This window comes from Tamandua tetradactyla, chromosome 11 (assembly GCF_023851605.1).
Source record: "Tamandua tetradactyla isolate mTamTet1 chromosome 11, mTamTet1.pri, whole genome shotgun sequence".
NCBI lineage: Eukaryota > Metazoa > Chordata > Mammalia > Pilosa > Myrmecophagidae > Tamandua > Tamandua tetradactyla.
This window is the reverse complement of record NC_135337.1, coordinates 80,148,699-80,170,284: the sequence shown is the minus strand read 5'-3', so window position 1 is coordinate 80,170,284 and position 21,586 is coordinate 80,148,699. Positions and strand designations below refer to the sequence as shown.

The 21,586-nt window shown below is 49.4% G+C and overlaps 1 protein-coding gene across 2 annotated transcripts in view; it reads right to left on the bottom strand.

Moving 5' to 3' along the window:
- GNG7 (G protein subunit gamma 7) overlaps window positions 1-16,861 on the bottom strand; it is a 186,607-nt gene extending 169,746 nt beyond the window's left edge. The window contains exon 1 of one of the 2 annotated variants that reach the window (XM_077121233.1): window positions 16,800-16,861. The gene's annotated coding sequence lies outside the window, so the exon portion shown is untranslated. The remainder of the gene's footprint in view (window positions 1-16,799) is intronic. The other variant, XM_077121232.1, reaches the window with a different exon arrangement.
- Between the last annotated feature and the right edge of the window lie 4,725 nt (window positions 16,862-21,586).

The following is a 21,586-nucleotide window of genomic DNA, read 5'->3' as shown; positions in this document are numbered from 1 at the left end:
ATGTGGATGTCTTTTTAAAGAGTCCTTGAAAACTGCAGGCAGAGCAGTCTGGGGGCCAGGTCCACACAAAGGTGACCAAACCCCAGGGGCTCCTTATGGGCTGGCTGGTGTCCTGCCTCCATGCTGAGCCTGTTTCCCCATCTGACGACAGACCCTTAGGGGGGCACTGCAAAGAGCTGCTGCTGGGGCCAGTGCCCCCCGAGTGGCAGGTGAATCATCACACACAGCATTTAGTGTTGGACAGGAGTGGATGGCAAGACACTGGACCTCGTGCTGGGGCAGGAGAAGAAGGAAGGGGGAGGACGGGAAACGGAATCAGCCCAGATCACACACTGCACTGCATTCTGGAAGATTCGACTCCAGGTGTTATTGAGAATGCACTTGAAAGAAATGCAGCTAAAGAACCTAACAGAAAGGTCTCTTCCTGCTCTCATCCCCTCACCCTATGCCCTTGAGAAAAGGACGCTGATGCATAACATGAGTTAAGTTTCACACACTGCTCTAGCAAATGACCACAAAGTGGCTTAACACAGCCCAGATCTGTCCTCTTACAGTCAAGGTGTCTTGGAACTAGTTCCTTCTGGAGGCACCAGGGGAACCCGTTTCCTTGCCTTTTCAGTACCTCGGCTCGTGGCCGCTGCCTCCGCCTGCAAAGCATCCCATTCCTAAGCCACCTTAGGTCCCCTTCTCTGACTCCCACCCACCCACCTCCCTCTAATAAGGACCGTGTGATGAGTTGGGGCCCCCAGATGATCCAGGACAATCCCCCATCTCCAGTTCCCTAACTTAACCCCATCTGCAAAGCCCCCTTGGCCATGGGAGGTGTCGTACCCACAGGTTTTGGGGATCATGATGTGCATATCTACGGGGGCCTGTGATTCCCCCAGCACACTTTGCTTTGCTTTTCTCCAGCCTTCCATGCTGGAGAAAATAAAAAGACCAGTTTTTCTTTCTGTGTGCCTCAACTGCTGGACACTCTACACACATTTTGTGTGTTCTTCTCGAGTGCCCTAGTGATGGATAAAGCAAACACACAAACAAAAGCAAGAGCTCAGAGGCAACACAAGCACGAGGTTGTGTGCCCTTCCAGACCTCGGGAACAGCAAGGCTGAGTGGACAGTGGTGGCAGCTGAAAGACACCGCTGAGAGGGGGCAAGTGGGGTTTGTCCCTGCAGAGAGTGGAGGACGTTCCAGGTGGGAGCCCCAGAGGCGGGAGGGAGAAGGAAGGACAGGGTGGCAGAAGAGCCACCTCAGGCTGGCGCTGACCCTGAAAGGATGCCACACTGGGGGGGGAGGGGAAGCAGAAGCAACCGGGGGAGCCCAAATCCTTCCAAAGCCCCAAAGGGCCTGGCTGCAAAAAAAAAATAAAGGAACAGAATGGACAGGAGTCCTACTAGACAAAGGTAAAGAGTCTATGGGGTTAAAAACAGATGTTGGGAGGAGCAGGGCATCTGCCCATGAGAAATGGAAACTTGACCACCCAGAAACGTGCTCACCATAATGGCCAGTCAGGGGAAACAAACCGCGCATACGTCAACCGGTGAACGGACAAACACAACGCGGTCTCCCCTTACCTTAGAAATGTTATTCGGCTGAAAAACATGAACATGGATGAGCCTCAAAGATGTTTCACTAAGGGAAAGAGCCTGTCATGAAAGGCCACGTGGTACAGGGTTCCACTGATACGAAACTTCCAGAAGAGGCAAACCCATGGGGACAGAAAGCAGATTCGGTGGTCACCCGGGGACTGGGGTGAGCGCTCAGGGGCGCAGGGCGTGTTTGCAAGGGTGACCGGAACATTCTAGAATTGACTGTGCTGGTGAGCACCCAGCTCTGCAAACGTACTACAGGATCGCTGAATTGCACACTTTTAAATGGGTAAATTGTATGGTATGTGACTGGTGTCTCAATAAAGCTGTTTTTGTTTTAAAAAACAACAAAACTCCTACCAGGCACAGAAGTAACCCACGCAAACAGTCTACAGGTTTAAAAATAGAGGACCCAAGAAAAAAACAAAAAAAGAGAAGAAGAAGAAATGTTGCTAGGCCCTCTTAGAACAAAAGCCCGCTGGAAAGCTTTGGAAGGACAGGAGGAATTTCAGCTTATCCATGAGTGCCAGGGGCTCCGTGAGGCCATGTGTCCCTGCCTCGTGCCCCTCTCCTGGCTATGGGTGATGGCCGCCCTCCTTGGTGCTCCTTGGATTAGGACGTAACTCAGCCTCTGCCTCCGTCTCCCCACAGCCCTCTGTCTCCCCCTCTGTGAATCTCCCTTTCTTACAATGACACCAATTATATTGGAATGATGACCTGACCTTCTCCAGCATGACCTCAAATAACTTGCCTAATTCCATCTCTAATGAGACTATTTCCAAGTGAGGCCACGTTCCGAGGTCCTGGAGGTAAGGCCTTATCTTTGGGGGGTGTCATGTGGCCCACAGCACAGCCCCAGGGCCAGCAGGGTCCCCTCCCCGGGACGTGGCTCGCAAAGCACTCCAGCCACCGCCGGCTGATTCTGGAGCAGATGTGCACTTGGCCGGTCCTGAGCTGATGGCCCTCTCGGGACACCTTGGAAGTATGTGGTCCAGAGCTGCTGCCCACCGAAATCCAGGGCCAGCTGCCCGGAGCGCCCGCCCGCACCAATCAATGCGGCTCACCCGTGGACCGCAGGACGTGGCCCGAGACGGGGTGGGGAGTGAGTGAAGTCGGGTGGCACAGGCCCTTGGAGGGCAGCAGGCGGAAAAGGCACCCTTTTAAAAAGCCAGGGAGGTGGCTCCCAAGACGAGAGGGTGCTCAGGGGTGACGGTAGGTTCGCCATGGGAAACCCAGCTTGTGGACACCCGTTCCCCGTGCAATGAGGATGGCAGACAAACCCAGCTGAGGGGGCCTTCCCTGGGACCCCGGTCAGGCGTCCCCAGCACTCTCAAGGTCATGGCAGACAAGGAAAGACGGAGAGACAGGCTCCACCCAGAGGAGGTGGGGGGGCCCAGATGCAGAGTGGGGTCCTGGAGGGAGTGGGGGGCCCTGGGGCAGAAAGAGGGCATTTTAGGAACTATTAAGGTACTCTGAATAAGGACAGGGGTTAGTGAGGGGAAGGTATCCATCCATCGACACTGATTTCCTAGCTGGGACAAACGATCCCTGGTCATGTAAGATGTGAACACGAGCGGAAGTGGGGTGAGGGGCAGGTGGGAACTCTCTACGATCTCTGCAACTTTTCCATGAATCCAAAACTCTCCCAGGATAAAAACCGCATTTAAGCAACAAAATTGCTCAGCGCTGCCTCGCCACTGGATCCGGCAATCGTGCTCCTTCCTGGAAGGAGATGGAAACCAGTGTCGCGGTGAAATGCTACATGTGGAGGTTGACCGCAGCTTTGTCCACAACTACCGAAAGTCGGAAACTACCAAACGCCTGCCGTGGGCGAGCCTGTAGGCCAGCCGCGGCCGATCCCCACCAGGGTGTGATGTGGCCGTGAAGAGACACGAGCTCTCGGCCACGAATGGCCACGAGATGCTCAGAGAAGGAAGCCGAGTTCAACTGCGGCATGAGTCAAGCACGTGACATTCCGGAAAAGGCCAAAAAGTAGAGAGGCAGTAGAGAGATGCGGGGTGGCCAGGGGCTCCGGGGGAGCCCAGGGCGGGGGAGGACCCCTGTAAACCCAGGAAACGGGACAATAGCAGGCGGGGAGCCTGACGGCAGCCTGGGCTGGGGTTGCTGGGATGTGTCAGTGCTGGCTACGTGTAACCACGTCCCAGTTAAGGCAGGATGTGAAGCCTGGGGTGTGGGTGGGGGTGGGGAGCCTCTGAACTTTGTGGGTAGCTTTTCTATAAACCTGAAACTGCTCTAGGAAACAGAACTTACGATGTAAACGTTAAAAAAAAAAAAAAAAAAGCAGAGCAAGCCCAAGTGGAAGCAAGGGCTGCAGTGAGTTAGGAGGCTGTAGCTGGAGGGGAACGCGGAGGGGGTCAAGAGAAATTTCTGGAGTGTGACAAGTCCTTGATATGCAGTAACCACCAAGATCGAGAGGAGGGTCCGCTCTGCGTCCAGGGCCGGGAGGGCAGGGGACTCAGCTGGCACAGCTCGTCCTCCCAGCACCTGCGGTCAAGGGCATGAGAGAAAGGGCTCAAGGCAACAAAGGGTCCCGGTCACGGCCCCAGAGGAGCTCCTCGGAGGAAATCCTGTTCTTTCTCTCCCCGGAGGCTGGGTATTGCTGCCCCAGTTTCACTTTTAAATGCTCACCAGACACCTTCCTACAAGACATGCTGCTTTCCAGCAGGCCAGCAGTGACGGGGCACAGGGGCAGGATGTTCTCTAGGTCCCTGTGGCCGTGAGTGCAGAGATGCAAAGTTGAGAGACAAGGCGGTTTGGCAGTTTGCTTGGAAAGTTAAATCTAGAATTTCCTAAGACCTGGAAATTCCACTCCTAGGTGCAGACCCCAAAGGACTGAAATGAGGGACGGGGGCAGACGCTCGCACACTGCTGTTCACGGCAGCATGATTCACAATTGCCACAAGACAGAAGCCACCCAAATGTCCGTGGACAGAGCATATCCCAGATAATGGGATATTATTCAGCCATAAAAAGAAGAGAAGGGCTGGTCCCCGTCACAGTGTGGATGACCCTTGAAGACATCATGTTGCGTGAAAGAAGCCAGACACAAAAGGACAAACATTGCGTGACTCCTCTTATATGAAACAGTTAGAATAAGCAAATTCGTAGACACAGAAGACAGAACAGTGGGTGCCAGGGATGGCAGGAGGGGGGAATGGGGGGGTGATTGCTAAACGAGTGTGGGATAAAGAAAATAATCTGGAATAGATCGTGGTGGAATTTTGTAGTCTTGTCAATGTACACAATGCCAAAGAATTGTCCACTGAAAATGTTTAAAATTATTTTTATGTTATGCATATGTCACCACAATTAAAAATCAATTTTTCTTTAAGAGGCAAGGCACATGCTTTTGGGTCTTTTCAGAGGGTTGGTTCATCTGGGTCTCAAGTTTACCTGTTCATCTAAACCTCCACCATTCCTTTTCTTAAAATGCAACATCAGACCCAAAGCTGCGTTACAGTACTTGGGGCCAGCTTATGCTTATTTCAGAAGCCGGCAGTGGGATCTGTTCCAAGCCCCCCTACCCTGCCCAGTCCCACCACACATACGGGTTTGGGGGTGGGGGCTGCAGATGCCTCAAATCAGAAGGGAAACGCCGCTCCCCAACTTTCCTGCACGATTTGTAAGAAGATGAGTTTCCAGCTCCCCAAATTATCTCAAGGAGCAACGACATCATGGGGTCAGTCTAGCAGAAGGCTTAAATCATGCTGTCAAGGTCGAAAGCAAAGTTCACAGGACAAAGGACTAGCGTGCTGGCAGCAAGGACCACAGGGAGGGGTTACAAGTGAGGTGTTACAGGTGGGATGTTGCAAGTGAGGTACTGCAGGTGAGGTTTTACAGGTGAGGTGTTGCAGGTGAGGTTTTACAGATGAGGTGTTACAGGTGAAGTGTTGCAGGTGAGGTTTTACAGGTGCGGTGTTGCAGGTGAGGGCCAGAGTTTCCACAGCAAGTTAGGGAGGAAAGAGACTGGACCCAGGACTCAGAGTCCCCGGCAGGCAGACAAATACCAGCTTGGCCAAGAGGTCAAGGGTAACATCCCAGCAGTGGTCATGGGGGTGTCGGGAGCCCCCCAATGGCATGGGACGTGGAGGGCCCCTACCTCTGTGCATCCCCCTTGTCTAAGAACAAACGGCAGACAAACCCAGAGGGGGGCCTTCCCCAGGAACCCCGGCCAGGCATCCTCAACACTCTCAAGGTCACAGGAGACAAGGAAAGACAGAGAGACGGTCCCTGGGCCAGATGAGGCACGAAGCCCGAATGCAGAGTGGGGTCCTGGGTGGGACGGGGTGGGGGGGCCCTGGGGCAGGATGAGGGCATTGGGGGATACACCAGTGAAATCCAAATAAAGTGTGGGGTTCAGCTCACGGTGATGCACTAATGCCAACTTCCTAGTTTTGATAAGATGTCAGCATGAGGGGATGCAGAGTGAGGGGCAAGTTGGAACTCTGCTATCTGTGTGACTTTTCTGTAACTACAAAAAAAACCATTTCAAAGCAAAAAAGTTATTAAAAACAACAACAATAAACCCATCACAGGTCTCAGGGGTAAGTCCAATATTCTTTCTTTCTTAGAGATGACGCCCGGTGCCAGACACACAGCTGAGAATGGAAAATGGAGCAGCTCTTAGAAATAGTATCTTATCCTGCGGCCCATTTCTCAGAAAGGAATATGGAGGTTGGCAGGAGAGATTTCTGCCAATTTCAAAATGAGAAGTAGGGCCAGGACTGAAAGGTTCTGGAATCCCAGTCCATTGCTCTACCGTGCCCCAAACCGAAGTGCACACGTCTGAGGTCTGTGAACCATCACCGAAGAGTCTTTGCTTTCTTTACCCCACCTGAGAACTTCGTAGGAACGTTCTCTCCTATGAGAGCAAGAGCACGAGTGAGCCAAAGAGAGAGACGCCAACATATTTCTTAAAACAATAAAAAATACTCAACCCATTCATAAAGCTCCACCCAGCTCATTTCCTCCTGCTGTCAATCACTGAAAGTTCAAGTAAAAAACAACCATGTTTCATAAGCAGCAATTTGGAAAAAAAAAAAAAAAAACACCTTCCATTTCTCTCCCCTCTCTCAAATATTTAAAAATCAGCCTATGTTTCGAACGAATTAGCCTATGTTTCTCAATTTAAAAAGAGAGACATTTTTAAGTTCAGCTGGTAGTGAAAATGAAAATTGTCTTCAGCTACCAAGCCAACGGAAGGAAACATTTGCTTTTAACTTAAACGGTCACAGTTTTCAAACCTCCCTCTAGGGCATTTTGCCTTGCAAATGTTGACTAAAAGTAAGCTGTGATGATAAAAAAATATTTATTTCTTCTAGACTTCTATATTCTGTAGCGGCTAGAAGGAAAAATCTGAGATGATGGTATGGTAGCCCATAACAAACTCTGCGATCTGTCCTGTATCTACTTGTTGAAGAATGCTTTGAAAACTATTGTTTCTTTTTCCTTTGCTATGCATATGTTATATTATACAATTAAAAGTTAAACTATAAAAAAAATGCAGACTGCAAGTTAAATGCAGAATTACTGCCTGACCCAGCAATTGCACTCCTAGGTATTTATGCAATAGAACTGAAAGCAGGGTCTTGAGCAGACATTTGCACACCAATTTCACAGCCGATTGTTCATGATAGCCAAAAGATAAAGCAATCCAAGTGTCCAACAGATGAACAAAAGAACACAATGCAGCCCATCATACAATGGAATATTACTCAGCTAAAAAAAGGAATGAAATTCCAATGCATGCCACAATAGAGGTGAACCTGGAAAATATGATGCTAAATGAAATAAGCCAGACACAAAAGGACAAATACCATGTGATTCCACTTACTTGAAATAACTAGGACAGGTAAATCCACAGAGGCAAAAAGTAGATTAGAGGCTACTAGGAGCTAGGAGTGTGGGGATGGAAGTTATTGCTTAATGGGCACAGCATTTCTGTTCAGGGTGATGAAAAGTTTTGGCAATGGATGGTGACAATGGTTGCACAACACTGTGAATGTAATTAATACCACTGAATTGCACACTTAAAAATGGTTAAAATGGAAAATTTAATATTTAAAAAAACAGGAGAAAAAAAAAGCTGAGACACTTACATCCCTTCAAAGGTATTATTTTCTTCTAAAACTTCCCTACCTATTTCCTAGACCTGTGCTGTCCAGGATGGCGGCTACTGGTCGCGTGCAGCTGCCGAGTACTCAAGATGTGGCTGGTCCAAATCAAGACGCGCCGTGAGTACAAAATACTGAGTTTTGAAGACTTTGTGCCAAAAAAAAAAGTAAAGTATCACAGTCGTATTTTCTTTCATTCGCTTACACATTGAAATGATAATATTTTAGATATGCTGGGTCAATTAAAATACATTATTAAAATGAATCCCACCTATTTTTTTTAATGTTGAAATTACACGTGTCACTCATGGTATAGTAGATTCTGACAGTGTTTTACCAAGTCACTGCCAACAGTGAATTAGCGAATACTGATGCGCTGCTCCCGGAGAAGACGTGGGGTGAGGTTCCTGCCAGCCTCGATACATAACCTTTTCTGATGCATGTGCTTTGGTGTAAAGACCACTAATTTAATATTGTTGGTTCGGCAACCCTAGAGCTCACAGCCAGCAGAGCCGTAACTCATGCCTCAACAAAGATTATCTGACACCCGTGCTCTCTCCACGAGGCCTCCTGCAGCCTTCTCGCACTTAGGAATGCTGGACGGCACTTCGGCGCTACGCTTGTGAAATCATCCACAAGAGGCACAAAAGTGCCAAAGATGTGGCACTCAATATACCACAAAGAGGACTCCCATCTACAGCACTGAATCTGAAACAAGGCAGGCAGTCGCCCTGTTCAACCTCAGCCGGGAACGTGTGCATCGTGAGACTCAAATTTTTCACCACTCCGTGAAGAGCTGCAAAAGCACCCTGAGCCCGGATTTGGGGGTGACCAGTAAATTTTAGCAAGAGGTAAGAAGTTGCAAATAGTGAGGATCGAATGGCTCTATCTCTACTGGCCCGAGCTTAGGAGGAAGAATATTGAAGAATAATTCCCATAAAACCCTGTCATATGCAAAGCTATCCCCTGCCAGTTACTCAGGATTACTAAACTGCTCTTATCCCTTCCCCCATAAAAACAAAACACATTTTTTTTCACTTTAATGCAATCACAGAATCATAAAATCTTATTAGAAATCATTCAGCCCCAAAGTTTCTCCGCTGGAGGTGACTCTGCCCATCCCAATCCCTCCCCACTGGGCACACTGAGCAGTAACTGGAAATGTTTTCAGTTGTCATGACTTGGGGAGGTGGCAGTCTAGGGTATAGAGTCTGAGGAGCTCAGGGACGCTGCACTACACCCACCAGTGCCCAGGACGGCCCCCACCCCAGAGAAAGATCCTGCCCCGACATCAGCAGCACCACGTTGGAAACCCTGCCTTAGTCAAATGCCATCGCTGTAATAACAGTGACACGTGCCATTTACGTGCCTTTCCAGGGCTACCTCATTTGATCTGCATGCCCCTGCAGGCGGACAAGGCAGCGACCCCAACCCCATTTTGTGGATAAGGAATGGGTGGGGCAGGAGCTTCTCTGGGGGTTCCATGGCTAACCCGAGGCCTCTTCTGTCCCTCACTCCTGCCCCCAGCCACCTCTTCGAACAGGAGCACTCCCCCCTCCTCCCACAGCCTGCACAGAGTTCTTGACTTACAGCGAGACAGTGTAAATTTTAATTTTCCCATGGGGCTGGGGGAGAGGGAGGGGGAGGGCTCAGCGGGTGGGCTTGTGACAGCCGGAGAGCCAGGGGTCTCCCTGCACCAGGCCGGCAAAGACCCAGCAGGGGAAGCCGAGTCCTACCTGGGGACTAAATTATGGACTCTCTGCAGGCCATGGCCCCAGCTCCCCCTCATCCTGCTATCTCAAGGTCATCGGAACATTTCATTTGGCCGGACTCATCTCCTTTCTTTGATGCCTCCTTAACTTTTTTTTTTTTGCCCATCCAATCAGAAAGTTTCTTAAGTCAGGAGGCACGGATCGTTCACTGCCTTGAAAAGAAAGTCAAGAACCCAAGAACCGACAACTGGGAGTCATGAGCAAACAGATGAGTGTGGGCAGGTTTCAAAATAATCTGCACCCCGAATCCACCTGGTCTCCTGGCCTGGGTCCTGCCCCACCTTAGCATAAAAAGAGGGTGGAAAACAGGCTCATACATGCACACACCTGTGATTTACAAAGTGGACTCTCGACTAATCGAAGTACATCAAAAAAGGGTAAACTTTTCCTATTTTCTCATCTGCCGAAAGAGTACAGTTTTGGAAATTCCGACAAGGAAATTCTGACGAGGCAGCAATGCCTGCAGACCGGGGTGTCCCACACGGCACAAATGACACTAGAGGCTGCCTTGGACATTGTAGGGCATTGAGCCGCCTCCCTGGGCTCCCCCAACTCAATACCACCAGCACCCCCTCCTCATTAAATGAACAGCCTCTGGGACCCATTGCCTATGGCTCTGACCCAATGCCACACCTCCTCGGAGGTTTTCACAGGGTCTCTGTCCAACCCCAATCACCTGCACAGGTAGACACTGGACAGGTTTTGGTGCATGTCCGTTAAGTGAATGGTGTTCTTGAAGGGCTGCTATCTGCACATCTGGGAAATCCTGGGAACCGAGCATATGGTTTGCTCTGGTCTCTCCTTGGCTGGGTTGGTAATGGAGTTCCCCAGATGCGATGAGCTCCAGTGATTTGGATCATCAAAGGCAGGCTCTTCAGGACTGGGTCATACCGCATTTGCAGGAATCTACACTTTGGGTTTTTTTTTTTTTCTAACTGCATTTTGCAGGGAATAGCCCTCAACTAGCTCAACAGCAGCTTTTTCTTCTAAAATATCAGTATTCTCTGAAAATATGTGTTCTATCATAGCTCGATACAGTTCTCAACCGGGGCTGATTGTGGGGGCACATGGGATAGTTATGACTTGGGGAGGGAGGGCTCCTGGCATCAGGTGGATGGAACCCAGGGGTGCTGCTCACATCCTCCAGTGCCCAGGAGGACCCCCACCCCGAGATCACCCTGCCCCCCATTTCGGCAGCGCCGAGGGGAAGAAACCCTGCATTAATGATTTGGAAAAAAATTGAGTTCGATCACTAGCCCACGTCTCCAGCCAGAATAAATTCCCAAGGGGTGAGTCGGTATAAACCAGAGCAACCCCCCGGCTTCTGGGGTTCAGCTCCCCCACCGCCACCAACTCAGTTTGTGAGTTAAAATGTGTGCAACCTCCCGGGACGTCAGCAGGTCGGATGATGATGGGATGCAGAGTCTCTGGAGGGGTCAGTGGGCTCTCCAAGCCACTGGGGGGTTCTCAGTGGGGAGTGGTTCTGCCCCTAGGGGACATATGGGGTTGTCACAACTGGGTAGGGGGCTGCTGCTGGCATCGGGTGGGGGGAGAACAGAGAGGCAGAGCCCAGGACAGCCCCCCTCCAAGAGCATGACCTGGCACCAAACTGGTTCCTGAGTTGAGAAATGCTGCTCTTGATGACAGAGACCACTCCCCACATTTGTCCACACGCAGGTGGGCTGCCTCATCCACCTGCACCCCACCTTGGCAAACTTCTGTTCCGTCCACAGTTCTTTCTGAATTTTCCCCGGACCTCCCCAAGCAGAGGTATTACAGCCCCCACCCCACCCCCACCTCCTCCTGAAAAACATCTTATTGTGGCCGCACCTGTGGAGCTCAGGAATCCACCCGCCCGGAACCCCCACCTCCACCAGAGACCCCCAACTCCACGGAGCAGGGAAGGGCCTGGGTGCCTGTCCAGGTGACTCCGAGGTGGCAGGAGTCTCTGGTCCCCACAACCCACAGCCCCCCATCGCCTGTGCACACACAAGCGTCTTATTCACGTTGCCCTCCCAGCACCTGGCACAAGCCCGGATGCTTAAAATAGGCACGCAACAAATCTTTGTTGGAAGAAGGAAAGAAGGAAGGTTCCAGACAAAGGAGCGGGTGTGCTGCACCCTTCAGGAACCCCTGGGGTTATGCATCGGGGTAGGGGTCCGAGAGGGGTTAGGCTGGGAGGTTGCACGGGGCTGTGAAGGGGGTCAGGGTGAAGGTTAGCCCAGAAAGGTGAAGTGGGGCCAGACCATGCAGCGTCACGCGTTTAGATTTTATCATGTGGGTGATGAGTCGGTGAGGGTGGCAAGGAGATGACAATCGGATCTGTGCTTCACAAAGCTTATTCTAGTCTTGCCCTGGTCTTGTGAGTTAACTCACTGCAGAGGGAGAAACTGGCTAGGGTGTTCTAAGCAAGAGGGGATGGGGGATGGTGTTGGGGTGCCCAGGACAGAGGTAAAATGCAGAAAACTGCCATCTGAAAGAAGACCCCATGTTTTGGTGTAGTTGGCCACCTGTCCTGAGGAAAGAGCCATTTAAACCAGAGCGTTGTTCCTTTTTGCCCAAAAGTGTAAACAGCCCAGATGTCCATCAACAGGTGACTGTATAAACAAAATACAGTTCATCCAGCCTACGGACTATTATTCAGTAATGAAAAGGAACTAAGTGCTGATACAAGCAACAGCACAGATAAATCCCCAAAATTAAACACTTTCATGTATCAAAGGACATTATCAAGAAAGAAGAAACAGAACCTACAGAATGAGGGGAAATATGAAACCATATACCTGAGAGGAGTCTAATGTCCAGAATATATAAAGACCTTCTATACTCAACAACAAAAAGACAGACAACCCAATTACAAAACAGACTTGAATACGTATTTCTCTAAAGAGCTACAAATGTCCAATAAGCACATGAAAAGATGCTCAACATCATTAGCCATTAGGGAAATGCACATCAAAACCATAAGGAGACACCACCTCACACCTGCTAGGATGGCTGGAATCAAAAAGTTAGATAATAGCAATTCCTGGCAAGGATGTGGAGAAATCAAAACGTAAAAAGGTGCAGACAATTTGGAAAAACAGTTCGATAGTTCCTCAAAAGGTTAAGAGTGGCATAAGCATATGACCCAGAAATACCACTTCTAGGTATATACCCAGCCCAAATGAAAACATGTTCACACAAAAACTTGTACACAAATGTTCATGGCAGCATTATTCAGAATAGCCAAAAGATAGAAAACCCCAAATGTCCATCTACCGATGAAAGGAAAAACAAACTGTAGTCTATCCACACAATGGAATATTATTCAGCCATAAAAAGGAACAAAGGGCTACGGTGGCTCAGCAGGCAGAGTTCTTGCCTGCCATGCTGAACAACTGGGTTCGATTCCCAGTGCCTGCCCATGCAAAAAAAAAGGAATGACGCACAGATATATGCTATAACATGGATGAACCTGGAAAACATGATGCCCAGTGAAAAGAAGCCAGAGTCCAAAAGCCACATATTCTATGATTCCATTTACGTGAAATATCCAGAACAGGCAAATCCATAGACACAGACAGTAGATCCATAGCCGTCAGGGGATGGGAGGGTAGGGGTGTAGCTGAGGATGGGGGGTGACTGCTAAGGGCCACAGGAAATCTTACTGGGGTGATGGAAATCTTTACAAATGGCTTCTGGGGAAGGCTATACCACACAGCAAATTTACTAAAAATCATTGAATTGTATGCTTAAAATGGGTGAATTTTATTTTTTTCAATTTCTTCACTTAAAAAAGTTTTTAAAAGAAGCAATAAGACTGTTGCTTTTGCAAGGTTCTCAAGAAGCATTGGCTAACAGTTTCTGGAAGCGTCTTAGAGCTGCCCACAAGCCAGAGTGCCCCACCCCAGGTGGCAGGACAGCACGCGAGGTGTGGGACTGACATGGCTGAGAGAAAGCTAATCAATGCTGCAGGATGGATGATAGGGGGTGGACATGTCACCCCCATCTCGCCAGCTCTCCCATTTGCTCTCTACAGGTGAAAGACGCGAGGGCCCCTTTTCTCTGCACCCTGAAGAGAAACAGACCAAACCCGAGGGTTGCACAAAAGAGAAGCAGTTAGAAGTGAGGTCACGGAATGTCCAAACGAACGGTGCTCACCGGACAGGGCCTTCCTGACATGGCCAAGGTCGTGAAATTGCAAAAGTCAACCGTTAAAGGACACGGGCATGGAGGCAGATGTGAAGCAAATCTTCCCCAGGATAAGACTCACCTACCAGGCAACAAAGTGGGGGCGGGGCAAATAAGTTCGTATCAATACAGAGCAATGCAAAGCAACTGACATGGGAATAGTCCTTTCTAGAAAGCGCAGGAAGGTTCCAGGTGCAATCCTCTGATGAGGAATTACAAAGGAGCGTCAAAGACAAATGACCTAGTAAATGGAGTTTCAAAATCCATCACACCTTGTTTCCAGATGCCAATGAGAAAACCCGTAATAACACCTTCTATGAAAAAAGTTTTTTACACTACTACATGATGTATGACAAAAATACCTCCTCGCAGCAAAGATGATGCTGAATTGAATATACGTTAGGGTAATTCATATTTAGTTGTATCTCCCTTTAAGTGATAGGGTCCTAGACTTCATTAAGCATTACACAAGAGTGGAAAACAACAGCTCAATCAAAGGGCACTTTTTAAATAAAATTTTTTTATATAAGACCAAGAATTGCTTGAATAACTCAAGTTTCTTAGAAGCTTTTGGCTTGAAGTTTAAAACCAAGCAAGCAAATGATTAGCTGTGGCATCTTTCATCACCCGTACAGATAAATTAATCACATATCCAAAAATCAATATAAGTATTCAAAAAGCCACAAAAAAAAGACCTACCCCAAACTGAGTCAGCTTCTCTAAAATTCTCTAAAAGCAATGTGATTTTATTTTTCTCTTTAAGTTATTTAAGAATAACTTAAAAACAAACCAAAACTTTTGAAATGGCTGAATTTCCTAAACACCAAAGGCAAAATATAGTTTTTAAATGAGAAAATAACAGTTTTGTCTGTAAAGGTGGTTTTCAGCTGGAGACTGCTGTGTCCTCCAGGGGACATCTATCAAGGTCCAGAGGCATTTTTTGGGTGTCACGGGAAGTGCTGCTGGCATCTGGTGGGGGAAGCCCAGAGACGCTGTTTAATACCCCACAATGCCAGGACAGCCCCCAAACAGTGGTCCAGCCCCGATGCCAACCATGCCGTGTGGGAAACCCTTCAGCTGGCTCATCGTACAAGTTTAAGCTGCAGAGCTCATATATTTAAAGAGCACACGACAATGATCGGATGGTCCCTTATGGGGTACACACGCATCAGGATGATTACTCGAGGGGTACCCCCAAATGAGAACGACACAGCCTTTTCTTAAGTGTTTCCTTGACAAACTTTCAGAATCAGAATCTTCTCGGGGTCAGGGCAGGCAGATCTCTTCTTCTTTTCCCGTGCTTTTCATAATAGGGAAAGGTACTCTTTTTTTCTTTTCCCCCCAGATTCTTTTTGAAAGCTCCTGGGGTGATTTGTATGTGCATCGCAAGATTACAGGAATGGAGTCAAACGTAGTTGCTTCCTTCCCTCCCCTCGGTGATAATCCAGCAATTCAACCCTCTCTCCCCACCCCCTGAAAAAAACCTTAATTTAGAACATCATTATCAATGCCACATGTACCTTCCCGCGTGCCAGGAACTGTGCCGGATCCCTGCGAAACCTCATGTGATCCTTGCAACCACCCAACAAGACACGGGCTATGTTCCGACTTTACAGAAGTGTAAACTAAAGCCCCCCCAAAAAAGGTTACACCACCAACGAAACCATTAGAGCCACAATCCGAACACAGGTCCACCCAATTCCAGAACCGGCTGCTCTCCACTCCTGATCTCTGCAAGACCCCAGCATCTAAACGGATGGCACCGGGTGAACCTGGCACTTGCTTCGCTGACACCTAGCAACAGTCAGAAGACTCTTAGTTAGGGAAGCTGCGCTCCTGCTCATCCTGCCTGTCGCTTGCCACCCACTTTCCAGCCCCTAGCAACCCCCGCTACCCAGGAAAAATAAAGTGCCACCCACGGCCCTCAAATTCATCGTCCCCAAAACTCCCACTTCAGGTCCTCACTCCTGGGCCCAAAAATTCCTTAAAAAAATGCAGTCGCCAGTAAGAATTCCTTGCTTCCCCAAGATAGTCTCCTTTGCACCGTAAAAGCTAAAAACAGACATTGCAAAGTATTTTGAACTCCAGGCTCTCGTCTCCTCCAGCTCACAGCTCCGTGGTCCCATTCTATGACAAACCATTAGCACACACACACACACACCCCTCTCAAAAGTAGGACAGCAGTTCCTCTCCCAGGTCCTTATGACTGAATCCTACCCAGGACCCCCCACCTCCTCCTCCTGACCACTTAACCTCCCACCAAAAGCACCAGCCCTCTCCTCTGTCCCACCACCACTCAGCCCCCCACTTCGGTGCTTGCTTCCCCATCCTAACTTCCTCCTTCCCCAACTCCGGTCCACTCCTGGCTGGCAAGCTCCTGCTTTATATCCCTCAGACCCCCACTAGGCGAGCCTGACCCCCCTGGGCACCCCTAAGACCCTTCCTGGCTTCTCTCCTTACTTTGTCCTTCTGGCCCTTTCTCAGCCCACCCCAATCCCTGGGTCCCGGCCAACTGGGACCCCTCCCCAGTTAATCCCACCTCCAACTCCCCCTGGGACTCCATCCCCAGCCCCCTCCCCCAGCTCACCTCAACCCTAAAGCCCTGTCCCCAGCCCCCTCCTCAGTTAATTCCGACCCCCAACTCCATCCCCAGCCCCCTCCCCAGTTAATCTCGACCTTAAAACTGTCCCTCCTCCCCAGTTAACCACGACCCTCAACTCCACTTCTAGCCCCTTCCTCAAAGACCCCCGACCCCTAATTCCGTCCGCAGCCCCCTCCTCAGTTCACTCTGATCTCCAACTCCAGTCCCAGCCCCTCCCAGTCAACCCCGACCCCCCAACCCCAGCCCCCTCCCCAGTTCACCCCGTCCCCCAGCCTCAGCTCCCTCCCCCGAAAACCCCTGCCCCCCCAACCCCAGCCCCCTCCCCACGTAACCCCGACCCCCAACTCCAGTCCCAGCCCCTCCCCCGGTAACCCCGACCCCCAACTCCGACCGCAGCCAATTTGCAGCCCTCACCAGCCCTCTGCCCGTGCCGCCCCGGCCCTGCCCTCAGTTCCCGGCCTCCCCAGCGCCCGAGGTGAGCCGGCGCACCCCCCGGCCCGGCTCGCGGCGGCTGCCAGGGCGCCCTTACCTGCGCTCGGGCCGCCTCGGCCGCCTCAGCCCCGCCGCGCAGCCGAACCCGCCGCCCGGCCCGCGAGCGCTCGCTCCCTCCGCGGGGGCGGGGCCCGGACCACGGGGGCGGGCCCGGCGTCCCGGCGCGGCCAATGGCGAGCCTGGACGGCGGGAGGCCCGCGCCAGGGGCGGGGCGTAGTGCAGGCAGCGGGGTAGGCTGCGCCCAGCAGAGCGGGGCGGGGCTCCGGGCGCTGAGTGGCACCGGCGCTGACCACCCGCGAGTTGGAAAGGCGCGGGAGGCGGGGCTATGCTAATATGCAAATAGGCAAGCTGTATTGGACTCCGCCGCCGGGCGAGGAGCAAATGTTCAGGGGCGACTTTGTGACGTCAAAGATGAGCGAGTAGGTCCAAGAGTTCGAATCCCGGGCAGCAGAAGCGGGTTCTAATCCAGAACCCTCGCTCCCAGCGCTCACTCATAGGGGACTTAATCGGTAATTTGACATGCAAGACAATAACAATAATTGTGGTGCCGTTTTCTTGAGCATTTACCGAGCCTTGCATTAGGCATTTTGTATGCCCCATTTTCTTGACCCCTTTGTATAAGGTTGGAGTTTATCGAGGTTGAAACTGAGTCTCAGAGAGGTTAAACTCAAGGTCATTTGGCTGGGAAGGGCCAGAGAACCCCAACTCTGGCTGCTTGGTCTGAGTATAATATCCAGGGGTTTTCAATCGCTGGAATCATGAACTTTGGTCTTAAAATGCAAACCTAATGAAACAGAATCCTGCCTCCAGGGAAACTGGCCCGTGGAATCTGCATTTTTAATCAGCATTTCTGGTGACATTGACTGCCTTGGTTTCCCCCAGAGGCACCATAACAAATGAGGACAAACTGGGGAGCTAAAAACAATGGAATCTCTCCCATCTCTGGAGGCGGCAAATCCGAAATCATGGGGTCAGCAGGGCTGCACTCCTTCTGGAAGGTTCTAGAGAAGGGTTCTTTCTCCTTGCTCCTTCCAACTTCTCTGGCACCAGGACTTCTTGGGTGTTCCTTGGCTCTTGGATGCACCCCTCCAAACTCCATCCCTACGGGGCCACCTGTCCCCCGTGTGTCCATCTGAGTGTCTGCTCCTCCTCTTATAAGGACCCACCACTCAAGGGATTTAGGACCCTAACCTAGTATGACTGTTTCTTAACATGATTACATCTGTAAAGAATCTACTTCCAAGTAGGGTCACATTTGTAGATTCCAGGTGTCCATGAATTTTGAGGGGACACTATTCCTCCCACTACACTGATAAATATGCACATCATGGGGGGAAGACTCTCCTATATGTGTAGCTAGAGGCACCACCCTCTCTGTTCTCAGGAGCTTTGTGCACTGCTGACATTCTGTGTCCCTGTGATCCACAGCTGCAGGCTCTTATCAACTCCACAGGAACCTCCCCAATGGTGCCCCTGGGCTGGACAGGACCAGGCGCCTAGGCTGTGAGCAGCTCTCTCTCCCTGCCTACCCTACCTGCACAGATTCGCCCACCCCGAGGGAAAATCCCTGTCTAAATAGAGTTTGCAAACTAGTGGCCCTCAAGCCAGACGTAGCCCAGAAGCCCTTTGCAATGTTTGAATTTTTTGCTGACCTTTTAAAATCAGGATGTTTCACAGGAAGAAATCCAGATGTCTAGGAGATCCAGAGACTGCACCAGCAACGGGTGAGGTGGCAGAACATGCATCATCTGTGTACATCTCAGATTCCCCTTCCCAAGGCATTCTGGGGCCACGACTAGTGAGTCACTTGTCTTGAGCCCAAAATTTAAGGGGTGCCAAAAAACTCGTCATCAAAGTAAATACTCTTTTAAAGCACTATTTTGAGAAATCCAAACCATTGCAAAAATAATTCATGCCGAACAAAACACCAGGGTTTTACATAAAGAAGCTATCTGATCCTGCAGCTGCCCACCCTGTTTTTATGTAAAATGTTGACATTTTGTTCATGTGCTTTCCTTTGCATGAAATAGTGCACTGAAATATTACGTCAGCTCCATGGCTTTTTAGATGAGGCTTTTCAGGCTCACCCTGAAGTTACTATACCCTCGTCCCGGATCTTGCTTATCAGTTTGCAAACTCTGTCCTCGGCCAACATTTAGTAGGCACCTACTATTTGCTGATCTACCCAAGCATTGGCAGCACGGTAGTTCTGCTAGTGAATTTTGGCTAAGCTATGGTGCCCAGTTGTTTGGTCAAACACAGTTAAGAGGTTGCTCTGGGGGTATTGTGTAATTCATGTCTCTGTTCAATTGATTTTTGTAAAAGAAATCATCCCCGTTGAAGTGAATGGGCCCCCTCCAATCAGTTAGACGACTTCAGAGCAAAAACAGATTTCTCTTTTGTTGTCCAGATGTGGCCTCACTCTCTCTCAGTCTAACTCTGCAAGTGAAATCATTGCCCAACCCCCTACATGGGACATGACATCCAGGGGTGAAAGTTTCCCTGGTGTCATGAGAGATGACTCCCAGGGATGAGCCTGGCCCTGGCACCGTGAGATCAGCAATGCCATCCTGACCAAAAAGGGGGAAAGAAGTGTAACAAATAAAGTATCAGTGGCTGAGAGAGTTCAAATAGAGTCAAGAGGCTACTCTGAAGGTCACTCTTATGCAAGCTTCCATTAGACATTGCTACCTACCATAACTTTCCAAACCCCAACCAAAACCATTCCTGCCAATCCTAAAGAACACCTAGGGCATTATATGAGATTCTACAAATGTTCCATGCACCAAGGTAACTCCCCAGACACCTACAACCTCCTGATGGGTCCCTGGACCAGATAAGTCCTGAAATGCAGAGGGCCCAGCCTCTCTAGAACATCAGCTAGTTCCATCCCCCATCTCATATTATCAACAGCCCTTTCCAATATGAAAAAGTTAGAATGGGCATAGCCCAAACACCCTTAAAGAGTGGGAGAAAGATCAAAGGTAATGGTGGAGTTATGTAGAGAAGGTAGGGTTTAACAAACAAGTATGATTGCTGAATCCTCACACTGATGTTTCTTTTAGTCTCTAGTGTCTTGGAGCAGCTAGAAGGAAAAACCTAAAATTGTGGAATTGTAACCCATACCAAACTCTGAAATCTGTTGTACAACTAATTGTTGCAATGTGCTTTGAAATTTATTGCTCTTTTAGTATATATGTTATTTTTCACAAAAAAGAAAAAGAAAACGTCTTCTAGCCTCCAATGTTTTAGAGCAGCTAGAAGGAAAAATCTGAAATAGTGGAATGATAACCCATAACAGACTCTGAAATCTGTTCTGTAACTACTTGTTTTGAAGTGTACTCTGAAAATCATTGCTTTTTCTTTCTTTTCTTTGTGTATATGTTATATTTAACAACAAAAAAGTTTAAAAAGATAATGAGCAATATATCCTTAAAGATTGGAGAGAAAGATCAAAGAAGGAGGAGCTATAATAGAGAAGATAAGATTTAAAAAATGTTAACACATGAATATGACCCCTGAAGCATTGTATTGATACTTCGTTGAATCCCCAGTGTCTTGGAGCGGGTAGGAGGCAAAATCTGAAATTGTGAAACTGTAAACCATACCAAAATCGAGTTAGCAGCAGGCTGTGCTTTCTCTGAAATCTGTAGCATGCGGCTGGTGACCTGCAGGCCACCTGTGACTCATACTCTGCCTCCGTTACATGGTGGGGGTCTTCCTTTTGTCTCCCCTTACTCTGCTTAGAAAGACTCTCTCCTGTTGGATTAAAGGCCTCCCCAATTCAGTTTAGCCTTGTCTTCATAGATTCTTTGAAGATCCCATTTACAAATTCACTCCCGCCTAAAGGGCTAGGGGGTTAGGACTTCAACACGTGATTCAATCCCCAGCACCTGGAGAAAAAGAAATTCTGCCTCTAATTAAAAAGTATTGGCAAAGTCCCCTGAGGGAGGGGAGAAAGAATATGGAACTACTAAATCTCACCATCAGGGTATCCCCCTGATACTGTGTCAAACTTAAAGGACGCCCAAATCAATAGTAAGCCTCAATCTTACCTTGGGAAGCTTATGTAGGCAGCAGAGAAGCTTATCCTACCTATAGGCATGCCTAAGAGTTACTTCTGGAGGACATCTCTTGTTGTTCAGATGTGACGTCACTCTTTCTAAGCCCAACCCTGCAAGTGAAATCATTACCCTCCCCCCTGCGTGGGACATGACATTCAGAGGTGGAAGTCTCCCTGGCAACGTGGGAGAGGACTCCCAGGGATGAATCCAGACCTGGCACCATGAGATCAACAATTCCATCCTGACCAAAAGGGAGAAAAGTGTAACTAATAAAGTAGCAGTGGCAGAGAGAGTTCAAACAGAGTCGAGAGGCTACTCTGGGGGTTGCTCTTATGCAAGCTTCACTTAGACCTTGTTACCTGTCATAACCTGCCAAGCCCCTACCAAAACCATCCAGCCAATCTAAAGAACACCTGGAGCAATATAGAAGATTCCACAAGGGTTCCATGCACTAGAGTAACTTGCCAGAAACCTACAACCTCCAGTGGGCCCCTGGTCCAGATACGTCCTGAAACCTAGCCCAGCCTCTCCAGAACATCGGATAGTTCCATCCCCCTACCCCATATTAATGACAGGCCCTTCCAATAGCAAAAATTTAGAATTGCCATAGCCCAAACAACCCCAAAGAGAGGTATGGAAAGATCAAAGGTGATGGTGAAATTATACATAGAAGACAGGACTTAACAAATGTATATGAATGCTGAATCATTAAATTGATGTCTCTTTTTAGTCTCCAATATTTTAGAGCAGCTAGAAGTAG